We start from the raw sequence: 21,991 nt of genomic DNA on the forward strand, positions 1-21,991 counted from the left end.
TCCGGTGCGCCAACAGCTAGCAACAAAATTGAACATTCCAACAGCTAGTGAAAAATCCCAAAATAGCCAAAATAGCTGAAGAAAGCCAAAATCATTCCAGCTAAGTCCAAAGTCAAAAAGTTAAAAAAAATAAAGAAAAATAAAGCGACCACTGGTGAAAACTTGGCAATTCAAGCGCCTTGGACAAGTACCATGATGAAAACTTGGCAAACAAGCGTCATGCGTAATCCCACCATCCCCAGCTTAGCCTATCACCCTCATGCTTTTGGTCATCTCTTGACATCCAACTCCATCTTCCAATCTATGCACCTATCCTCCACCCTCCATCTTCCATCTCACACCATCCACTTATCTCATGCAGCTTCAGCCAACCATCCCAGCTATCATCCATCTCCCTAGCCCCTTCAACTTTTTCCATCCTATCTTCAATCCTATCACATCCATCATAAGACCTCCTTCCACATGTTATCTTCTTATTGGGGGCACTATATTCCTTGGAGATCTTTTCTTGTCCATGCTCCCTTGTCATTGGTATCTAGCTCTAGGCTATCCTCATGCAAACCCAATGTCATCTCTTTATATCCATCATAATCCTAGCTATCTACCATCCTATCTAGCCATCTCATCCTACTCCTCTAGCTATCCTTTGTCACAAAATCTCTCATCATCATTGGGATACATCCTCCCCAAATCCATATCTTTTTCTATCACCCCATCCTTAGCTTTTGCATCTTGCATAGCATCGAACCATCCTGCTATCCTATCATCCTAAGCTTTTGCCTGCTTGTAACTATCTTGGTCAGCTTTAGTTTGTAACATATCTTGGTCCATCAGCTTGTACATCCTCTTTAGCTTAGTACCATTGTATCTATCCAGCATTCATGTCAATTCATCCTTCATCAACATCTTGCACCCATCACACATCTTGGTTAGCTATTCCAATGCATCCTTTAGCTAGATTTCATGTCACCAAAGTGTTATCCTTCTTAGTTCAGCTTGTAAGATGCATCACTCATCCAAATCCACCAGCTTAGGTGCTCTCTGATAGGTCCTTGCAGGATATAGCTTTCCTCATGTCTGATCTTGGTCTGTTAGTACCTCGTCCTACCCATCTCGTTGGCAAATGATTCTCTTTTAGATTTTAACTTTCTTTCGATTTGGACTCTTCCCTGTTGGGTCTTGCAATACCTTTTCCAAGAAATCTCCTTGTGCCCTCCTCAAGGTTGTCATGATCTTCCATATCATGGTATACTACAAATGGGGCAATCAGAGCGTAAGGTCTTGATCATGTCTTTTGCTTGTTTTCTTTTCTGCTTGTGGGTTACCCAATGTCATTTCAACACTGCTTCCTCTGGGATTCATGTGTGATACTGGGGCAATCCTTGCGTGCTTGTTTTGAGTCAATTCATCAGTCCTCTAGATAGTTGGTGAAAAGGCTTTGATGTTCTTGGTAACCTTGGCAATTAACCAACAGTCCTATAGCAAATCTAGTGCTCAACTACATGGTGGTACTTCTCTTTGAAGTATCCCCCCTGCTCAAAAAGCTTCAATGGTTTTCCTTCATCTCCATTATCCCCCATCCATATCCAGCATCCATCTCTCCTACCCCAGCTTATGCATCAGTATCTCTCTGAATCACTCCTCACCTTTAGCTTTAGGGATCCATAATCCTAGTCTTAGGGATCCACCAATCCAAATCAATCCACCAAGCCTCATCTTTCGAGATCCACAATCCTAGTCCTAGGGATCTTCAAAACCCATCTTTCACCAATCTAACTCTTTGAAATCTTGTTGCATTAGCTTTTTAATCCCCTCATTCATATCCCCATCCTGGATTCCTTTTATAGCGCTCCACTCTTTCATCCTCTGCAATCCCTGAGATCTTAAGCTTGCTTCCTCTTGTGCCTCTGATTCTCCCTTTATCATTCTCCCGTAGTGAGAGTTTGCACTAACTAAACCTCTTCTCTTAAGCCAATCTGAGTCTTCTTGCTCATCTTGAATTCTTGTACTTTTCAAGAAGTCATCAAGCCTCACTTTCTCTCCCCGCCACCTTCTTGAGGGGGCATCTTGCAGTTCATTCTCTCCTCTTCTGCTCTAGCCTTGGGCATCTTATTTTCTTATCTTTGATACCATGCCGCTTGCGGCATCACATCAAAGAGGGGCAAAATGTAGAACCTAAAAACCTTTAGAAAATAAAGTATTTTTATTTTCTGAAAAATTCTTGATGACATCATCATTTATTAATTAATTAATTAATTTATTTATTTATTTATTTTTATGCCATTAAATCCCTTTATCTTAATTAAAAATATTTAATTAAGGAATCCCTCCCAAAAATGTTTAAATCTTATTTAAACATTATTTCCTTATTTATTAATTATTTAATTAATAAATTGACCAAAAAACTCAAAATAAATAAAAAATTTATTTTTTGCCCAAAACTTGGCCAATTTTCTTAAGACCACTAACCTCTTTCAAAATCTTCTAATTCTTTTTGAATTTTGATTAAAGGCTAATCCCATCATTTCCTACCCCTAATCTCAACTCAAAATATTTAATTAAGATTAAATATTAATCCTCATGTTTATTAAAAAAGTTTTAATAAATATCTCCTCAACCCAAACCTTTGAAATAAATAAAACTTTATTTATTTCCTAAAAATCTAATTTATCCTCATCCTAAGAGGTTCTAGACTCTTCTAGAAAGTCTTCATCCTCATCTTAGGAAGTTCTAGACTATTCTAGAAAGTCTTTATCCTCATCCAAAGTCTAGACTCTTCTAGAAGATGTCTTTAAACCTAATCCTAATCCCCTCCTAACATTGTCACATTCTCTAAACATGGGTTAAGACTTACTAACCCAAGCCAAACTTAACAAATATCTCCTCCTTCACCCACCCTCATTAAATGCCATCCACTTGCCTATCCTTAAGCTAATCCTAAACCATCCTAATCCATCCTCTAATCATTTGCACAAGCCTAAGAAAGCTTAAAAACCTCCTAATCAAGCCCAAGTTGAAATTTCTCTCATCTCCGTCAAAATATCTCAACCATAAAACTTTATGAAGCCCACTAGGCCATAAATGACTCTTCCAAGCCCTTTTATTTCTCTTACAAGCCATTATGAGGGTCTTTATGAATATTTTATCCCTTGAGCCTCCTTTGTTGACTCATCCTTCCCCTTTCCTCCATCCTCTCACCCTGTGACATGTGTCACTCTCTGATTGGTTGTAAGGAAGCACAATCCATGTGCTCTCCTCTCATGCAATCTCAGCCCTCCATGAGCTTGTCCCCATCCTTGCATCTTAGCCCTCAATCCCTCAAGCCTCTTGCTATAAATTGGATCCTTCCCCTTTGCAAAATAACACAATCCATGAAGTAAAGTCATAATGCCATTTTGAGAAGCCATTTTACATCAAAACCATACACTCACACCCAAATTCCAACTCCATTTGAAGCCCTTTTTGAAGCATAAGCTTGAGCATACATCCTATCTATTTAGACAAAGCCACTCAACAAGAGATCTTCTCATTGAGAGAGTCCATTAATGGCTCATATTCTCAATTGAGAGTTCATCTTAGTCTATCTTGAAGTTTATGAATTTTGTTTAGTTTGTAGAAGCTTTATTTAAATTTGGTTTCTATTAGCATACTAACATTGCTCATATACACTTGGCACCTAAATTATCTCATCTCCTTCTATATCACTCAGCACTAACTAAAAATATGTTCAGTATGAACTAGCTTGCTCGACACTCACTAATGAACTTAGTCAAGCTTTGTAGACAACCTTGTTACATATTATACTTCTAAAGTTTCTAAGTCTGGCCAACCTCTATTTTTTTCAAGTATATTATCAATACATCATTTTACCATTGTCTTAACTAATCCTTGAACTTTATTACAAATCCATAACTCAACCATTCCCTTAGGTACTTTTGTTACATCTTGTTGATTAAGTCCTCTTAATCAATCAACTAAGTGATAGTACTTGGATAGGTTTGACATTAGTGACAAAACAATGATTGAAAACATTGTTTATCAACAATCTCCCTCTTTTCAATCAATATGATCTTTTCAATTAGATTTCCAATATTAGAGGTACACATTAGCATGTACTACTTGATGAAAACAAGTTTGGTGTAGACATTGTTCAAAATCTTGTCCACACCTTATCATATGTGTAATAGTAAAATTGTCATAGGTATCAAAGAAATATAATAATAGTATCTATAGGTTACTTGCTTCTTAATAGGATTTTGAAGAAATTCCATTGACTTTTTCTATTGAATTTTTGTTTTTCAAAGTTGTCTTTTAAATATTTCTATAGAATCATGATTTTGATGTTTACATTTGAATTGTAAATTGAAAGTTCATATAATAGTTTCCATAGCCTATAATAATAAAGGTTATGTATAGCATATTATAAGGCTTTTCTTCAAAAAAATAGTTGGTTGCAGGGATTTATGCCTGATATTAGAAATATAGCTAAGGAAGCATCCAAATTAGAACCAATCTTTGTAGTCTAATAGGTTCAATCAATTAAAACTTTCAAATATAATGATGATGCAAAAGAATGTCCCATGGTTCAATGCATAGCTAAACTTATGTCTGGCCTTTTGGAAGTGATAGAATAAAACATGTTGTATGTAGAGAGAACTAGTGGATTGGGGTTCTCATATTCCAATACTACTGTAGACAATAACTCCAATGATACATAATCTGGCATGGGTAATGTGACCCTTTCTATTATACTACATATTTTGAGTACATAACTAGTAGTGGCATGATAGTACTGATTGTAAAAATACTCTTGAAATAAATCAATTGTATGTATCATGTTACAAGTCAAGATAATTCGAATTTCCTTGCTCGTTGGTTGGAGAAATTTCTTGAGCTAAAAGATTTAGACATTTACTTAGTAGGAGAGACCTTTGCATGTACACACCTATCCTCTTTCATTGTATATATCCAAGCATTCTAAACTACATGGCCTTACTAATTAGATAGAATTTTTGTAATAAAGTATAATTAGGTGTCTTTCTTTGAGATTACATGATTCATATAACTAGTCATTCACAAGAATACGTCACCTGTGAACTTGAATTGCATAAATGAACCATCTTCCATCAATGGTGCATTGTAAGAACCCATCAATAATGAGCTTGGATAATCCATTTGGCACTTGAAAAGAAGGTTAATATAAGCCAAAAATTCCCTCCCACTAGAAAATAAATTTCAAATGATAATCCATTCAATAGTCACCTAAGATTTTTTATGAAATAATTTAACATTGGCTATATCCTTCATTTCATGTTATTCCTTAGAAAATTTCAAGTTGTGGTTGTACAATTCACATATTGATGATTGGTTAAGTGCCAACTAAAGTCAAGGTGGTGAAGGTACAATCACTTTATGTTCATAGTGTTATAGAGTTAGTTAGATCAACCAAGGTCAAGGTGGTGAAGAGATAATTGATTTGTGTTCTCATCATCATAGAGTTAGTTGTCTTAACCAAAGTCAATGTGGCAAAAGAACAATTACTTTTTGTTCATATCATCATAGACTTAGTTGGCTCAACCAAGGTCAAGGTGGCAAAGGTGCAATTGTATTATTTTTGCCTGGTCGCAAGGTTATATTGATATGATATGGTTTAAGTTGCAATAATATGGAAAGGGAAAGTCTTTAATGTTTCAAGGATACATTTCACACCATTAGACCTTTTAGATATATGGCTAGTGCATGGTTGCAATAGGTTAAGAAGAAGCTAAGGCTAGAGTTGTGATCAAGAGATTTTCATTGTTTCACTTGGTCACAAGGTTAGAAGGTGAACCTTAGGCCAAAGTGGTGACAGTGCAAATGAGGTCAAGATCTTATTCTTCACAACATCATGGTGGTTAATGAAAGATGTTAAGGACAACCTACAAAGTAGCAATAACCAATTGGTCATAGTTTCACAAGAAAGAACTATTATTCGATAAAGGTGGTGCTGAAGTTGAGATCACAAGTGGTTAAACATAGAATATAAGATTGAATTGTTGACAAAGTGGTACAATGGTAAGAGATTTTTGGTCCATGTGGCAAGGCTTGATGGTTGCCTCTAGTTGACCAAATAACAAGGCCAATTTGGCAAGTTGATGACAGAGGAAGTAGATCCTCAATCATGGATCCAATCTTTTCAATCTCCTACAACCACTTTCATCATTCCCTAGGTCTGATGAATGCAAAGGGACACTCCATCAACATCTATTGATACATATATTTAGTTAGAAGCTAATGATCATAGTTCTTGACCTCTCAGAGCTTTGTTTGGTGAATAAGTGATCTTCTCACATCTAGGTTTGTGTTGTGATCATATCTTTTCTAGTTTTTGTAGTAATTATTCTCTATAAATTTGATGTAGTGGTTGAATTTTATCTTAGGGTGGAAGCTATTTGAGTTATACTTACACTATAAAGGTAGATATTGTACTCATTCTTAGGGTTGAATCTTCTCTATTTCTCTAGTATTGCCTTGACATGCTACTATAGATTCCCTCTTTTCCTCTGAATTATATGACTTCCTAACTTATCTTCTTCAACCAGCAATTTAATATGCAAGTTTTGTATACCTCTCTTCAATATACTATGGATATCTATAATCTACATTTTTGTATCTCTTTTGGCCTCTGAATGATAAGAAGTGAAGCCTTTTTTCCTTCTATCACTTGTTTGGTTGTTTGATCTATATGTAGCTAATAAATTAAAGAAAGTTTGAATCTGTATATCTTTCGATTGTCATGATAATGGTATTGTGTATGGGTAGAGATTGGTCTAAACACCCTATTTTGGTGCATCACCTCCTTAGAATAGATTAGGTAGTTACTTTCATGTATTCCTTCTCCCTTTTCTATTCAAAAATAGTTTAACTATATCCTAATAGTAGAGGAAACCAACCTTCTCTAGAAATTCAACCTTATAGTTCAAGTCCCATAGCTTGGAGGTTTGATCCATATTTCACAAGGTTGTTCTCAAGTAAAAACTTTGGAAAAGGGTACAAGCTTTCATGACAACAGTTCTTGATATGCTTGGTGGGACCACATATTAAAACATTTAAAGTTCACTAGTGTCAAAGAGAGATTACATGTTCATGTTGAGGAGTTAGTACCACCTTCAGTATAAAGCCTTCAAGAGGCTCATTTGTTCAAAGGTACTTTGCAACTCCAAGCTTCAAGGAAAATCTAGTTTTAGACTAAAGTTGCTATGATTCATGCCCAAGACACATACAAGGGAATCTTCTAGAGGTAATTTCCAATATTAAGAGCTTTCTTTTTCTAATCCAAGAAAAAAGGCTAGGGTATCTCTATCACTAGTTAGGAGTGCAGCAATAGCACATACCCCTACAAGATCCATCTCCACTCCTCTTGTTGTGATGCAAGAGCATCCTGGGTGTAAGAGCAATCTTGCATCACCCAAAAATATTTGTATTTTAATAAGGACTAGTAGACAGTGTGGTTACTATTTATGGAAACTTGCTATTTTTAGTAAGTTTGTCATATGATCTTGGAATGTTGTAAGCTTACCATAAAAATCTCATTACTCAAGAATAAGTATCAAAGAGGTTATTGCAGATTTTTGATGGAAAAATTTACTGAAAAATCTTTAGGCTCACCATTGGAGGCCTTAGAGAGCCTAGATGAGGTCTTAAAACTTGGCGAAAGGGCACTAGTGTCATTCTAAGCCTATAGATTAGGAGTTGGCATTTCTAAAAAGTGGTTATAATAGCCAATCAAAGCAACAGTTCATGAGTTATGGCCTTCAATACTTGGTCTACCAAAATTTTTAAAATAATTTGTCAAAAATATATTTGGCCAACTCTATGTTTATTGTTAGGGTCTGTTGGCCCTAGGTATTAAGTTTGAGCATCTAAAACCTTCTCGAGTGGCATACAACTGCCTATTCTAGAAAGGCTCAAATATTGTCTAAGATAGCTTTGGGTGATAGTTTGCAGCACGTCTTGTAGATTACTGTATTGAAGGCACCCATTTGGGTCAGTATCTTGTAATTGAGAATTCTATAATTTTGCATTTGCGATGATAATAAGAAGTCCATATTTTTTTCTCACATTTTTTGTTGTTTTTTAATTTCTATTATGAGTTTATGGTATTAAGGGGAGCTCCCTGCATCAAGTGGTATCAGAGCTAGAGCTCTTGAGTGTGTGGATAGATCACTGGCTATGAAGTAGTTCATACTAGGACTATGGTTTGGGCTGAGTGTGTAGATAAATAGCTAATTGTGAGGTAGTTTGTACTAGGGTTTTAGTGGAAGAACAAAAATGCCTCCATGAAGAGTTGTTGGTGTTACACCTAAGGGTTTTTGAGCCCTCCAAAGACAAATGCAAGCATTAGAAGAACAAATTCATAGAGGAATAAAACTTGCCATAAGAGATGAAAGTGAGGATGAGGATGAAGTAGAAGAAAATGCCAAAGCAAAAGTAGTTCTAAATCCAAAGGAAGGGAGGCTTTTTAGGGCCATCTCCAAGATTGGAAAAAAACCTAAGTTTGAGGTTTCCACATTTTTAGGAAATCTTAACCCAAAGGAGCTGATTGATTGGATCAATGAACTAGAGGAGTACTTTGAGTATGAAGATATTGATGATCCTGATAGGGTCAAGTTTGCAACGGCAAAACTAAAGGGACATGCAAAGATCCGATGGCAAGAGGTTTAGTTGGAGCAAAATAGAAAGGGAAAGGACAAAATCACCATATGGGATTGGAAGAAAGATAAACTTGTTGGGCATTCATTTTGCACGAGGTCAATGGTAGAAATCCATAATGTAATTCCTCTCTTGAAAAGAAAATCTTTTTAAGGATCCACTCCAAGGTTTAGTGTTTGTCTTGCGAGATACCAAAATCTTCTTAGTAGAAGATAAATGTGAATGTTCATGACGAGGCCTTTGCTGAATCCAAAACTCTTTTACCTTGGAATCAAGTAAAATATGTTCGTTGTCTCAAAGTATCACACCAAAAGAACAATATTTGTGTATTTTCTATTTTTCAATGAATGCAACTTTAACAATGCAGCTACTATGAGGTCCTATTCTAACAAGGGGGTTAGCAAAGAAAATAACAAAACATAAAGCAAATAACATGAAATCAAATAACTTGAAATTGAAATTCCTAAACAGACATAAGCTATAGAACACAACATGTTGTGAGTTGAACCTTCGAAGAAATCGCTAGGAAACCAATGAAAACAAGAGTAGAGCTTCCTAGAATCTACTGATGCAATCGTCAATGAGAATATTTAACAAATCAAATGATGTTTCACTCTTCATCAAATTGCAAGGCCACGAAAAGTGTGCTCATGAAACACAAAAAGCTATGTAGACACAATCGAGTGATTTCTTCTCAAGCTCGTTATGTCAACGGAATTCATATATCTGTATCAAACACCAGAACTAAAGATCAAACAACTAGAAATAACGCAATAAAATTTTGGCTCAATCACAATCTCATGAATAAAATCAACAAAACAATGACACATTCAGGCAAGAATAACTACACTCTGAATGCTAGCACCAAAAGCATAATTTTATTGCTTAATAAAAGCAACCCTTTTTACATTTTACAATGGGGTATTTATAAGAAATCTTCTCCTCAATTCATGTTGAGAGTGAGAGATATCTTGATGCAATAAAATGCTTTTAAAACATTTAAACAAACTAAATATATACAAACTGACAATCTAACTGGTGCTTAGAGGGACTCCATCCATATTTTATTTATTAATTGGATGGATGAGACCTTTACATGTCAAAAAAAATGAAAGCATGAGAGGGAAAATAGGAGGGAGCCATCAATTGAAGTAGAAGTGCATGGAGACACCAAAAATAGAAGCTGGCCCTTCATTAGGCATGTATCAGAGTTAACTTGCCATCAGAATGTGCTCCCAATGCATGAAAAGTGATATTTTTGGAACTAGCAATTAACTGTTGGTGCACCTCTGAATTGCAGAGCTCAAAAATGTAGAGCTATGGAGCTACGGATCTATGGAGCTACATACCTATAGAGCTACATACCTGCGGAGCTCAATTTGCCAAAAAATTGAAGTTCTCAATTTTGAAAATAGTTTTTGGCTTTTGCTCAAATGAGGTTTTAGATCACTTTTTGTATATGCCCCATGCCCCTTCCTGATGATTTACACCCTCTTTATAGCCAATTACTTTCATAAACTTGCACTCGCTCTGCTTCTTCAATCGAAAAATCTCCAGACACCTATGTTGAATCTTGTCCCCAGTAGCTGCATAAGATGAGGAACCTAATTTTCTTTATGTGTCCAACCTTTGTATCTTTGACCTTTTTCTTCTCTTCACCTATCCAATCCTTCCCAGAGAGTAACCAAGTGATCTAGATTATCCAAGACTATCAAATGTTTGCAAATTTTTCATATTTTTTCACAAATTTTCTAAGCATTTTTAAATGACCCTTTTGGAGGTCTTCTGCTCAAAATTTCAAGTTGAAACTCTCATTGGTCCCTAAAATTGGGCAATCAAAGGCTCACTATTTTAGGGATTGAAATTAGATCTTCAGTTCTTCTTTCTAACGGTGTAAGTGGTTCTAAATTCTGATGCCTGAGTCAAAAGTTATGACCTTGACAAGTTGATGATGCCATTTTTACCTACACAAGAAGAAAATATTAGTCTGTAGAGTTAACAATGCATAGTTAAGACACACTAGCTACTCAAACAAAACTGGAGATGAATCCTAAAATTTGGCTAAGTCTGAAATCTTGAAGCCCTGAAATTTGGCTAAGTCAAGGTTCCTGAAGCCCTGAAATTTGGCTAAGTCTAGATTTTTGAAGTCCTGAAATTTCCTAGAATCTTTACCTTATCTTGGGGAGGTTTGAAACCTATCTCAAAAGATTTGTCGCATATATTAAAATATATCTTAAGTATAAGAAATTAAATATACATCAACTTATACTTGATTCAATTTTTTGATTTTTTTGTGATTTTTGGACTCAAGTTTCTAACTTATTTAATCGAGTTTTCTTCTCCCGACTCTTGAACTATGAGTTTGGGAGTCAAAAAAAGTAGGGGTCCCCATTCTTAGTAAGGAATGGGGCATGTGTTGTGGAGACCACAACAAAATTGAAGTTACAATTCATTGCTATGGATTATGAGCTTGATTTGTTCAAGAAAATGTATGGGTTAAAGCAAATAGGAAAATCTATTCAAGAGTATATCGAAGAGTTCTACTGAGTTCTCATTAGAAGTGGCCATGTAGAAGCTAATAAGGAGAAAGTCACCCATTATCTTAATGGGTTAAGCTCAAGCATTCAGGATGAGCTAAGTCTAGCTCGAATGAGAAGTATTGAGTAGGCATACTAGTTTTCCCTAAGAGTTGAGGAGAAACTAATCAAGAAGTTTGACAATAAGAATAGTGGAAGAGGTCATGATGGAAGATCTGGTGAATGATCTTATGCTGGTCATAATGATTATCAAAAGAACAAGGATGAGGCTAGAAGTAGTTGTTAGAACCATAGGGGAAACAATCTCAATTGTTTCCATGATTAGAACAATAGAGATCAAAAAGGAAGAGACAAAGGACAAGGATCTGGAAGAGGAGGTTTCCATGGAAAATGTTTTCACTATGTGGAAGAAGGGCATAGACGATTTTAATGTACCCAACACCAAGGAAGGATAGATTGATGAATAGAAGGTTAGGTGAGAGTTGTGTATGTTGATGAAGATGCCAGATCCTCACATTATGAAGATGTTAAAAGAGGAGAAGTCCTAGTTAACTAAAGAGTTTTGTTGAGTGGTGAGAATGAACTTGAACAAAGAAGGAGCTTGTTTTGCACAAGGTGTAGATGTGAAGATAAGTGTTGTGATGTGATCATTGATGGTGGAAGTAATAAAAATCTAGTGTTAGAAATAATGGTCACCAAGTTAAAGCTAAAAAGGGAGAAACACTTGTGTCCATATCGTATTGCTTGGGTGCAAGATGACCATAAGGTCATGGTCAATGAGCAGTGCTTTGTGAAGTTCAAGATTGGAAGCTACCAGGATGAGGTACTATGTGATATCATACCTATGGACATATGTCATATGTTGCTAGGTGGGTTTTAGCAGTTTGACAGGCATATCATACATGATGGGCAAGCAAATACCTACACTCTAACTAAGGATGGAGTGAGACATAAGTTGAAGCTATTGAAGGATAAAGAAGAAAAGGTATATAGTGTTGCCAAAATATGTTTTGTTGATGGAAAAGATTTTCTTAAAGGTATGAAGCATGAGCATATGTGTTTTGCTATAATTCGTAAAGATAGTAAAGAAGAACTAGAAGAGGTACCTACAAAAGTTGCAAAAATGTTGAGAGAGTTTTTTGATATAGTATTAGATAATGTACCTGAAGGATTGCCCCTGGTGAGGAAGACCAATCACCAAATAGATTTGGTTCTAGGAGCTAGTTTTCCAAACAAGGCAATGCATAGATTGATACTAACAAAAAGTAAAGAGTCGAATAGGAAAGTTCATGAGTTGTTCCAAATGGGGTTGATTCGAGAGAGTCTGAGTCCATATGTTGTACCTATAGTATTTGCACCAAAGAAGAATTGAGAATAGAAAATGTGTATAGATTCTCATGCTATCAACAAGATCACAATAAAGTATAGATTTCAATTGCCAATGATGGATGATATTATGTATTATTTGAGTGGAGCTAAGTATTTCACAAAGATAGATCTAAAGAGTGGGTACCATCAAATTCATACCAAAGAAGGTGATGAGTGGAAGATTGCTTTCAAGACAAGTGAAGGACCATATTAGTGGTTAGTCATTCTTTTTGGGCTAACTAATGCACCAGGCACTTTCATGAGGCTCATGAATGAGGTATTGAAGGAGTTTTTGGGTAAGTTTTTCATTGTTTACCTAGATGATATATTGATCTTTAGTATTGAAGGAGAAGCATAGTGGAGGATTTACTGAACATTTTGGCAGAGATAAAACCATAGCTTTGGTTGCTGAAAATTATTATTGGCCATAGTTGTAGCAAGATGTGATAAAATTTGTACAAATTTGGAGAGTATGTTAGATGGCAAAGGTAGTGAATTAGAATATAGGGTTGTATCAGCCATTACCTATACCAAAAAATCTATGGGAGGATATCAACATGGATTTTTTTCTTGAATTACTAAGGACACAACACTTGCATGAGTCTATTTTTGTAGTGGTTTATAGTTTTTCAAAGATGGCACATTTTATTCATTGCAAGAAGACTAGTGATGTTATTCATGTAGAAGAGTTGTATTTCAAAGAAGTGGTGAGATTACATGGTCTGGCAAAGAGTATAGTTTTAGATTGAGATACCAAATTTGTTGGGTATTTTTGACATACATTATGGAAGAAGTTGAAGATGGATTTGATTTGTCATTTTTTACCTAGATGATATATTGATCTTTAGTAAGATATTAGAGGAGCATTTGATTCATATTTGCAAGGTGTTTGATAAGTTGAGAGAAGAAAAGTTGCTAATAAACATGAAGAAATGTAGTTTTGTAAAGAAAGAGTTGGTGTGCCTGGGATTTGTAGTCTCAGGAGAAGGTTTGAATATTGACCCAAAGAAAGTGAAGGCTATCCTTGAATGGCCTACTCCAAGGAGTTTGACAGAGGTAAGATCTTTTCATGGACTGGATACATTTTACAAAATTTTCATAAGAAGTTTTAGCAGTATCTATGGACCCTTGATTGAAACAATGAGAGGGGATAGGAAATAGTTTAAGTGGACTGTAGGAAGAGATAAGAGTTTTAATCTATTGAAACAAAAGGTTACTAAGAAACTTGTTTTAGCACTTCCTAATTTCAACAAGGTGTTTCAAGTAGACTATAATGCTAGTGGTACTACAATAGGAGCTATTTTGAGCTAGGAAGGTAGACATGTTGTTTATTTTAGTGAGAAGTTGAATGATGCAAAAAAAAAATTGTATTTATGATCAAGAATTTTATGCTATAGTTTAAGCATTGAAGAAGTGGAGATACTATCTTCTTCATAAGGATTTTGTTTTTTATACTGATCATCAAGCTTTGCAATATTTGAATAGTCAAGGAAAATTGAATTGAAGGCATTTAAAGTGGGTTGAGTTTTTGCAAAGTTATACATTTTTTTTGAAGCACAAGAGTAGGAAGTCTTGTTAGTGTAGTTTTTTATTTTTTCTATTTTGCTAAGTTTTTCCTACACTTTTAATAATCTCGCTTAGGTTAATAAAGCATGTCTTATTAGGTGAATGGTTGTGAGGTGTCACCTTCCTACATGTGAGCATCCATTAGCTATCTTGGGAAGATACTTTGCTATCTTTAGTTCGATAGATGGTTGCTCCTCATTGGTTGGTGTTGCCACCTCCTCCCTCTTCCTAGCCTATATAAGCATGCTACCTGGCTTGTATTTGTATCTCTTGTTTTTGTGTCCTCTTAATGCTATTTTGCTTCCAGCATTTGCATTACTCTCTTGGAGACTAACTCTATGATGCTATTTTGATTTTGTATCATTTGCATTCATAGTTTAGATATTCACTCTTTGCACTAGTTTTCTGGGTTATTAATCTTATTAGATTCTAACATGGTATTAGAGCTTTTCTATGTGCAAGGGTAGATTTTAGTTTCCTTATTTGAGAGATTCAGGGGAGGCAAATAAACTTTATTGTAGTTTTTTGAAAAATGAAGTATGCTCTTCTCTTGCATCTTTGGATGATCTTGAGAATCAGAAAAGTTTTGACAAAAATGGTTTTTCTCTGGGGTTTCAATCTCAAATCTGACAACCAACTTGCATATTTGGAGCTTTCAATCAGTTTTGCAGGTTCCAGCATGCCATTGATGGACTTAGGAAGTTGATACAGCATTTGCATGTCATATTCTGGTTGCTGGGATCATTTTTTGATTTTTGGAGCCATTTTTTTACTGTTAAAGGCGTCTGATTTACACTACAACAACATCTTCTATACATCAACAAGAAAAACGCTTTCTAGGTTTTGTTTACAGCCCCAAAAAATCATCTGGGTATCTTTTAGATTTTGCATGCAAGCTGTATAGTTTGCAAAATCGAGCATGCAAAGCTACAGCCATACCCCTCTCCGTTGGCAGTCACAGATTTGAATGCAGTTTTCAAATGTTTCATTCTTGCTCATACGGACTCCAATTTTGATGATTATTGTTATGATCTTGGCTATTTTTTTTGTGCTCTATCCACTAGGAGAGTTGTTTTTTGATTTTCATGCATGAATTCTTCAAAAATTGCAGATTCTCAGCCATGACTGTGCACAGTTCTCGTTTTGAAAACTTCAAAGGATCATAACTTTCTCATACGACCTCGTATCGAGGCAATTCTTTTTTTAAAGTGCATTATTTTTTGAGTAGATCACAGTGGTGCTATTTTTTTCCTTGATTATTGTGCCCAAGTTTCACTTTTAGCATATGCTCTTCATGAGGAGGCCTTGTTAGTTTTTCTTCCGTAACTTTAGCATACGAATGTATTTTTTCGATCCAAAAAATGCGTCGGAAAGCTGGTTCTGAGACAGAGATGATGGTATAGGTTTTTTTGATTTTTTCTATAGTTTGGTTGCCTATTTTTGTAGTCAAAGCTAGATGTTCTATTTTGCCTTCCGGGAGCCATATCTCCCTCATTCAGACTCTTTTCTGGGCTTGCCAGATATTGTTGGAAAGCTGGTTCTATGAGTTATTCAGTTGCAGAGGTCTTTTATCCAGATTCTAATCCAAGTTATTTCTCCTTCAAGTTTTTCACTTTTGCACTCTAGCGGATTACTTGGATTCTACAGGTCTTGGAATCTCTTCTTCTATTCTTTTGTCTCACTCTTCTTTCTGACTTCTGAGCATTGTATGCTTCTATTCTGTTGCATTCCTTTTTCTATAAATGCACTGAGATAAAGTGCCTGCTTTTGCATATCTTGGATCTTGTACACCTTGTGTTTGTTTGTACTCGCACTCAGTTATAAAGTGCCATGGGGGGTCATGATTTTTTGCCATTTTGTGCTCATCCACCTTTGTCAAGTGAATTTTTCTTCCATGACATTAGCCCATGCAGTGTGTCGATGACACCACCCTTTATCCTATGCTTTTACTTCGATTGCACTGTTGGTGTTCTTGATTCTTCTTCTTGCAGATGTTTTTGGCATTGCATTTCAGTGTTCTTGTCACCCCTCTCCCAGTTTAGCATTATGGGGAGGTTCACCTGTTGGCTCTATTGCTTCCTTGGTTTGGTTGAGTGATCTACATATTCAATTTTTATTCCTATGTACTAGGTAGATGTAGTGGCTAGGCACCTATGCATTTCGGTGAGATGGTTCATCTACTATATAGACACTCATTCATTCCTACTTTTGGAGGTCACCTCTTCAATTGATCAGCTCTTTAGACTTTGTCTTCTCTACCTAGTCATGCATTATTTCAGTGGGGGTTCCAGTAGTTTCTTCTGATAGTGTTTGAGGCTTCATGCTTCGGAGAAGCTTCATGCTCTTTTTTTATTCCTCTCTGTGGGACATTTCCTAGATTGGAGGCTTAGTTTCCTTCATCTAGTTCTTTTTCTTGTATTGGGTACCTGATCAGGCCTTATTGCCGGGACCCATTTTCTTTCTTTCATAGCTTTGCTAGGTTAGCATCCACCTAAGCTTCGCTTATGGGGGGGTGTTAGTGTAGTTTTTTATTTTTTCTATTTTGCTAAGTTTTTCCTACACTTTTAATAATCTCTCTTAGGTTAATAAAGCATGTCTTATTAGGTGAATGGTTGTGAGGTGTCACCTTCCTACATGTGAGCATCCATTAGCTATCTTGGGAAGATACTTTGCTATCTTTAGTCTGATAGATGGTTTCTCCTCATTGGTTGGTGTTGCCACCTCCTCCCTCTTCCTAGCCTTTATAAGCATGCTACCTGGCTTGTATTTGTATCTCTTGTTTTTGTGTCCTCTTAATGCTATTTTTGCTTCCAGCATTTGCATTACTCTCTTGGAGAGTAACTCTATGATGCTATTTTGATTTTGTATCATTTGCATTCATAGTTTAGATATTTACTCTTTGCACTAGTTTTCTGGGTTATTAATCTTATCAGATTCTAACAAGTCTAACAAAGTTGTAGATTCTCTTAGAAGAAGACAAATTTTGTTGACAAAAATGTAGATACAGGTGGTTGGTTTCAAGGAACTTAGTGCATTGTACCTAGGTGATGTTGATTTTCGTGAAGCATGGAAGGCTTGTACATAACCTATTACACTTGATAGGACAAAGTGGTTGAATTTCATGATCCAGGATAATACGTTGTTCAAAGGAAGCCAGTTGTGGATTCCCAAAAGTTCAATGAGAGAGAATCTCATCAAGGAGAAGCATAGTGGAGGATTGGCTGGACATTTTGGTAGAGATAAAACCATAGCTTTGGTTGCTGAAAATTATTACTAGCCACAGTTGTAGTAAGATGTGATGAAATTTGTACAAAGTTGTAGAGTATATCAGATGGTAAAAGGAGTGAAGCAGAATATAGGGTTGTATCAACTATTACTTGTACCAGATAAGTCATAGGAGGATATCAGCATGGATTTTGTTCTTAGATTACCAAGGACACAACATGTGCATGAGTCTATTTTTGTGGTGGTTGATAGGTTTTCAAAGATGGCACATTTTATTCATTGCAAGAAGACTAGTGATGTTGTTCATCTAGTAGACTTTATTCCAGAGAAGTGGTGAGATTACATGGTCTAGCAAAGAGTATAGTTTTAGATTGAGATACCAAAATTTTTGGATATTTCTAACATAAATTATGGAAGAAGTTGAAGATAGATTTGAAATTTAGTTCATCACATCATCCATAGACTGATGGATAGATAGAAGCTATGAATCACAGTTTGGGAAACTTGTTGAGATGCTTGGCTGGAGATAAACCAAAAGGATGGGATATGATTTTACCATAGGCAAAAGTTGCATATAATAATTTTGTTAATAGGAGTACTAGTAAATCACCATTCTAGATTATTTATGGGAGTAGTCCCAAAAATGCTTCTAAACTGATTAAGTTAGATAAAGGAGATATAAGTATTGTTCAAGCAAAAGATTTTGCTGAACATTTGAAGAACATCCATGAGGAGGTGAGTGTTAGAGTAAATAATTAATTTACTAATTATTTACTCTATTTACTTAAGCTTACTTAGGTAAATTCATTTATTAATTAGTTGTAGTCTAGGAGTTTGTATAAGTTGTTGACAATATAGGAGTTTTTTCTCTCCTAAGTCATACTTATCCTCTCACTTTTTCCGAGGACTTTCCACCTTATTTGGATGTATGCTTAGTTGTCACACTTATCTCCTAGCATCTTCTAGCTTGTTCTAGGAGATTCTTGGAGCTCTTTATATTCGAGCTCCCTCATTGTATCAACTCATTCTTGCATATTATAAATACATTTTTTCTTGTGTTGCAATATTCTCTTTCTCATGTATGTTTAGGGTTTTTCCCTGGCTCCATGCTCTTCCTTTCTTGGCTTCTGTTTGACAATTTTTTGCATGCACATGATCTTGGGTGTCTTTGGAGTTGGATTTCATCAACTCCAACATGGTATTAGAGCCTCTCTACTACTTCTTTATTGAAGGATTTTTGAAGCCATAATTTGAAGTCATAAACCCTAGTTTGTTTGTGCATTTTTTCATCAAATCGAGGGATCAGCAAATTTTTGGAGCACTTTCAGCCCAAACGGATGCTCCCATTGGATCTGGAAGGCACTTTTTAGCTAAGATCCATATAAAATTTGTCAATTTTGGAGATAGAGCTCTGGGACAAAAAAAAATTTAGTCCAAGCCCCGCCATACGGACTATACAAATGCACAGAGCCGAAAAAATTTAAAAATATATATTTTTCAATGCACCACCATCACACCACCATGGGACCACCATCGCACTGCCTGCATGTGACCCACAGCTATTGCAACAGGTAGCACTACCTCGTACTCCAGCTCGACCGTGCCACTCAACTTCTTCGACAGCTCAGCCTTCTTCCCCTGCCTCCACCACGATGCTTCTTTAAATAGCCTCCTCTACACTGCTCCTGTCTCAGTCTACACCATTAGCACCTGCGCCCAAGTTGGATCTTGTGGTCATGACACTTGGCAGCTCTGCCTCGTTAGCAAGTTCGCTGCCTGTGGGGAAGTTGCACAGTAAGCAGCAGACTCAATGACGCATGTCAACTATGTCATTCACCCAGTTCACAAGTTTGCCGCCACTTTGCACCACGTGGGAGTGACAGGTGGCACGTGCACCACATGGCACATTATCATGTGGCCACTTCCATCTCACCCCTACCACATCATTTTTTCCATGTGGTGTGCCATGTGGTACCTTTTTTTGTGGCAATGACCTTGAGGCTGTCAAATTTAAGTACGTGACTTGCTGATGTCAGCATGATGTCAACACTACATCAACACCTTCCTGCCTCTCCTTCAGGGTCATTTTGGACCTATCTTAAATTTTTTGGCCATAACTTTAGCATATAGACATATTTTTTTGATCTGAAAGAAGTGCAAAAGAGCTGGTTCCAAGGCAGAGACATTGGTGTAGGTATTTTTAGGTTTTGATGCTTTTTAATTGCCTATTTTTTATTGAAGTCCAAAGTTCTATTTTTGGCTTTGGCATGCATATCTTTTGTGTCCCATGTCAATTTTTTAAAAATTTTATATTTTTGAAAAGCTGGTTCTTATCACCTTTTCAAAAATATAGTCTTTTTCCTTAGTTTTTTGCCCATGCTCTTTCTATCATATTTTTTGTATTTTTTCTATATGGTGGATATCTTGAGTGTTTTAAGCCTAAGGATTATTTTTTTGGCATGGTTTCCTTTTTTTTGAGCTATACTATATTTTGTATCAGCTTGTTTTTGGTTTTGATCATTGTAGCTATCATTTTGAAGCACTTTTATATATCGCACTAAGATAAAGTGCCACTCTTGCATTTCGGGGGTCATGAACATTGTTTTGAGTCTATTGTACATGCACTATTTTTATAAAACACCATAGAGGGGATAGTTGTTTGCTATTTTAAGCATTCTCCCTTTGTCAAGTGAGTTTCCCTTCCATGATATTAGCCCCATGTAGCATTAATGCGGCCGTGTCTTTATAGGTGTTTGTACCTCTTCCTCTCTCATCATTTTTGGTTCATCTATAGGAGAATTTGGCCCACCTTCTCAGTTGCCTATCATCTCACCCCATTTGCATTAAAGGAACATTATGTTGTTGTTCTAATATATCCTTGATTTGATACTTTGTTAGTGTGAGCTATGTATTCAGTGGTTGATCCTATATACAAGGTGATTGCAGTGGCTGGCTACCTATGCATTTCCGTGAGATGGATCATCTACCATATAGACACGCTTGGTTTGTACCCTCTTCTTCCATGGAGGTTCTTTAGATCAATAGTTTGGTAGATTTGTGACTTCTTCATGCTTTAGTGATGCTTCTTCATGATCACTCCTTATTCCTATTTTAGGGGACAATTCCCTAGTTGGAGGCTTCTTCATTTTTTCACTAGGTTCTTATCTCTTTTTGGAGAGGGGTTTTTCCCATTGGGTTTTCTCCTTTGCTCTAGTTATAGAGATTGCATTGTTCATGGGTACCTAACATGGCCTCATTACCGGGACCCATTCTGCATTTTTGCATTTCATCTTAGTTTTGTGAGCTTAAAGCATTTCCCTAAGTTTCACTTAAAGGTGGGTGTTAGAGTAAATAATTAATTTACTAATTATTTATTCTATTTACTTAAGCTTACTTAGGTAAATGCATTTATTAATTAGTTGTAGTCTAGGAGTTTGTATAAATTGTTGACAATATGGGATTTTGTTCTCTCCTAAGTCATACTTATCCTCTCACTTTGTTTGAGGACTTTCCACCTTATGTGGATGTATGCTTAGTTGTCACACTTATCTCCTAGCATCTTCTAGCTTGTTCTAGGAGATTCTTGGAGCTCTTTATATTTGGGCTCCCTCATTGTATCAACTCATTCTTTCATATTGTAAATACATTTTTTCTTGTTTCGCAATATTCTCTCTCTCATGTTCATTTAGGGTTTTTCTCTAGCTCCACACTCTTCTTTCCTTGGCTTCTCTTTAACAGATTTTTGCATGCAGGTGATCTTGGGCATCTTCGGAGTTGGATTTCATCAACTCCAATAGTGAGGAAGCACATCATAAAGATGAATACATAGTATAAGGCTAAGGAAAATGTGAAAAGGAGATATAAGGAATTTTAGATTGGAGATAAAGTCATGGTTCATTTGAGAAAGGAGCATTTTCTAGTGTACATATAATAAGTTGAACATGAAGAAGTTTGGACCATGCAAGATAGTGAAGATGCATGATTCTAGAAATGCACATGATGTGGAGTTGCCTACTGTATTGAATATTTTATTAATATTTAATATTTTTTATTTGATAGAGTATTGTGGAGGTGATTGAGATGAATTTGCAAAAGTGCAATGGAGCATTCCAACAACTAGTTTGGCTATAAAGGAGATTGAGGAGATACTAGATAGTCATGTTGGAAAAAGTACCAAAATAGAACTTATGAGGAATATTTGGTCAAATGAAAAAGGATATTAGTTGAGGATTCGTCATGGCTAGCATAGAAGGAGGTTAACCATCTTGGTTTTCCTTTGAACATCTAAGACATGACAAGATCACTTCTCAAATTACCTCAGGTGTCTAATGCAAGAGCATCCTGGTGTAAGAGCAATCTTGCATCACCCAAAAATATTTGTATTGTAGTCTTTTCTATTTTAATAAGGACTAGTAGAAAGAGTGGTTACTTTTTATGGGAACTTTCTATTTTTAATATTTTTTTCATATGACCTTATAATGTTCTCATTTTCTATAGGAAGGTTCATTTTAAATTTGTAAGCCTACCATAAAATTCTCATTGCTCAATCATAAGTATTGGAGAAGTTATTGTAGTTTTTTGGTGGAAAATTTTGTTGAAAATTT

At 35.9% G+C, this 21,991-nt stretch overlaps 1 pseudogene; it reads right to left on the minus strand.

The window, feature by feature from the left end:
- Positions 1–19,473, minus strand: part of LOC149528125 (glutamate--tRNA ligase, cytoplasmic-like) — a 79,998-nt pseudogene extending 60,525 nt beyond the window's left edge.
- Positions 19,474–21,991: the final 2,518 nt, after the last annotated feature.

The sequence above is a fragment of the Cupressus sempervirens genome, chromosome 11 (genome assembly GCF_028749045.1).
Source record: "Cupressus sempervirens isolate cs-2001-9-10 chromosome 11, ASM2874904v1, whole genome shotgun sequence".
NCBI classification, from domain to species: Eukaryota; Viridiplantae; Streptophyta; class Pinopsida; order Cupressales; family Cupressaceae; genus Cupressus; species Cupressus sempervirens.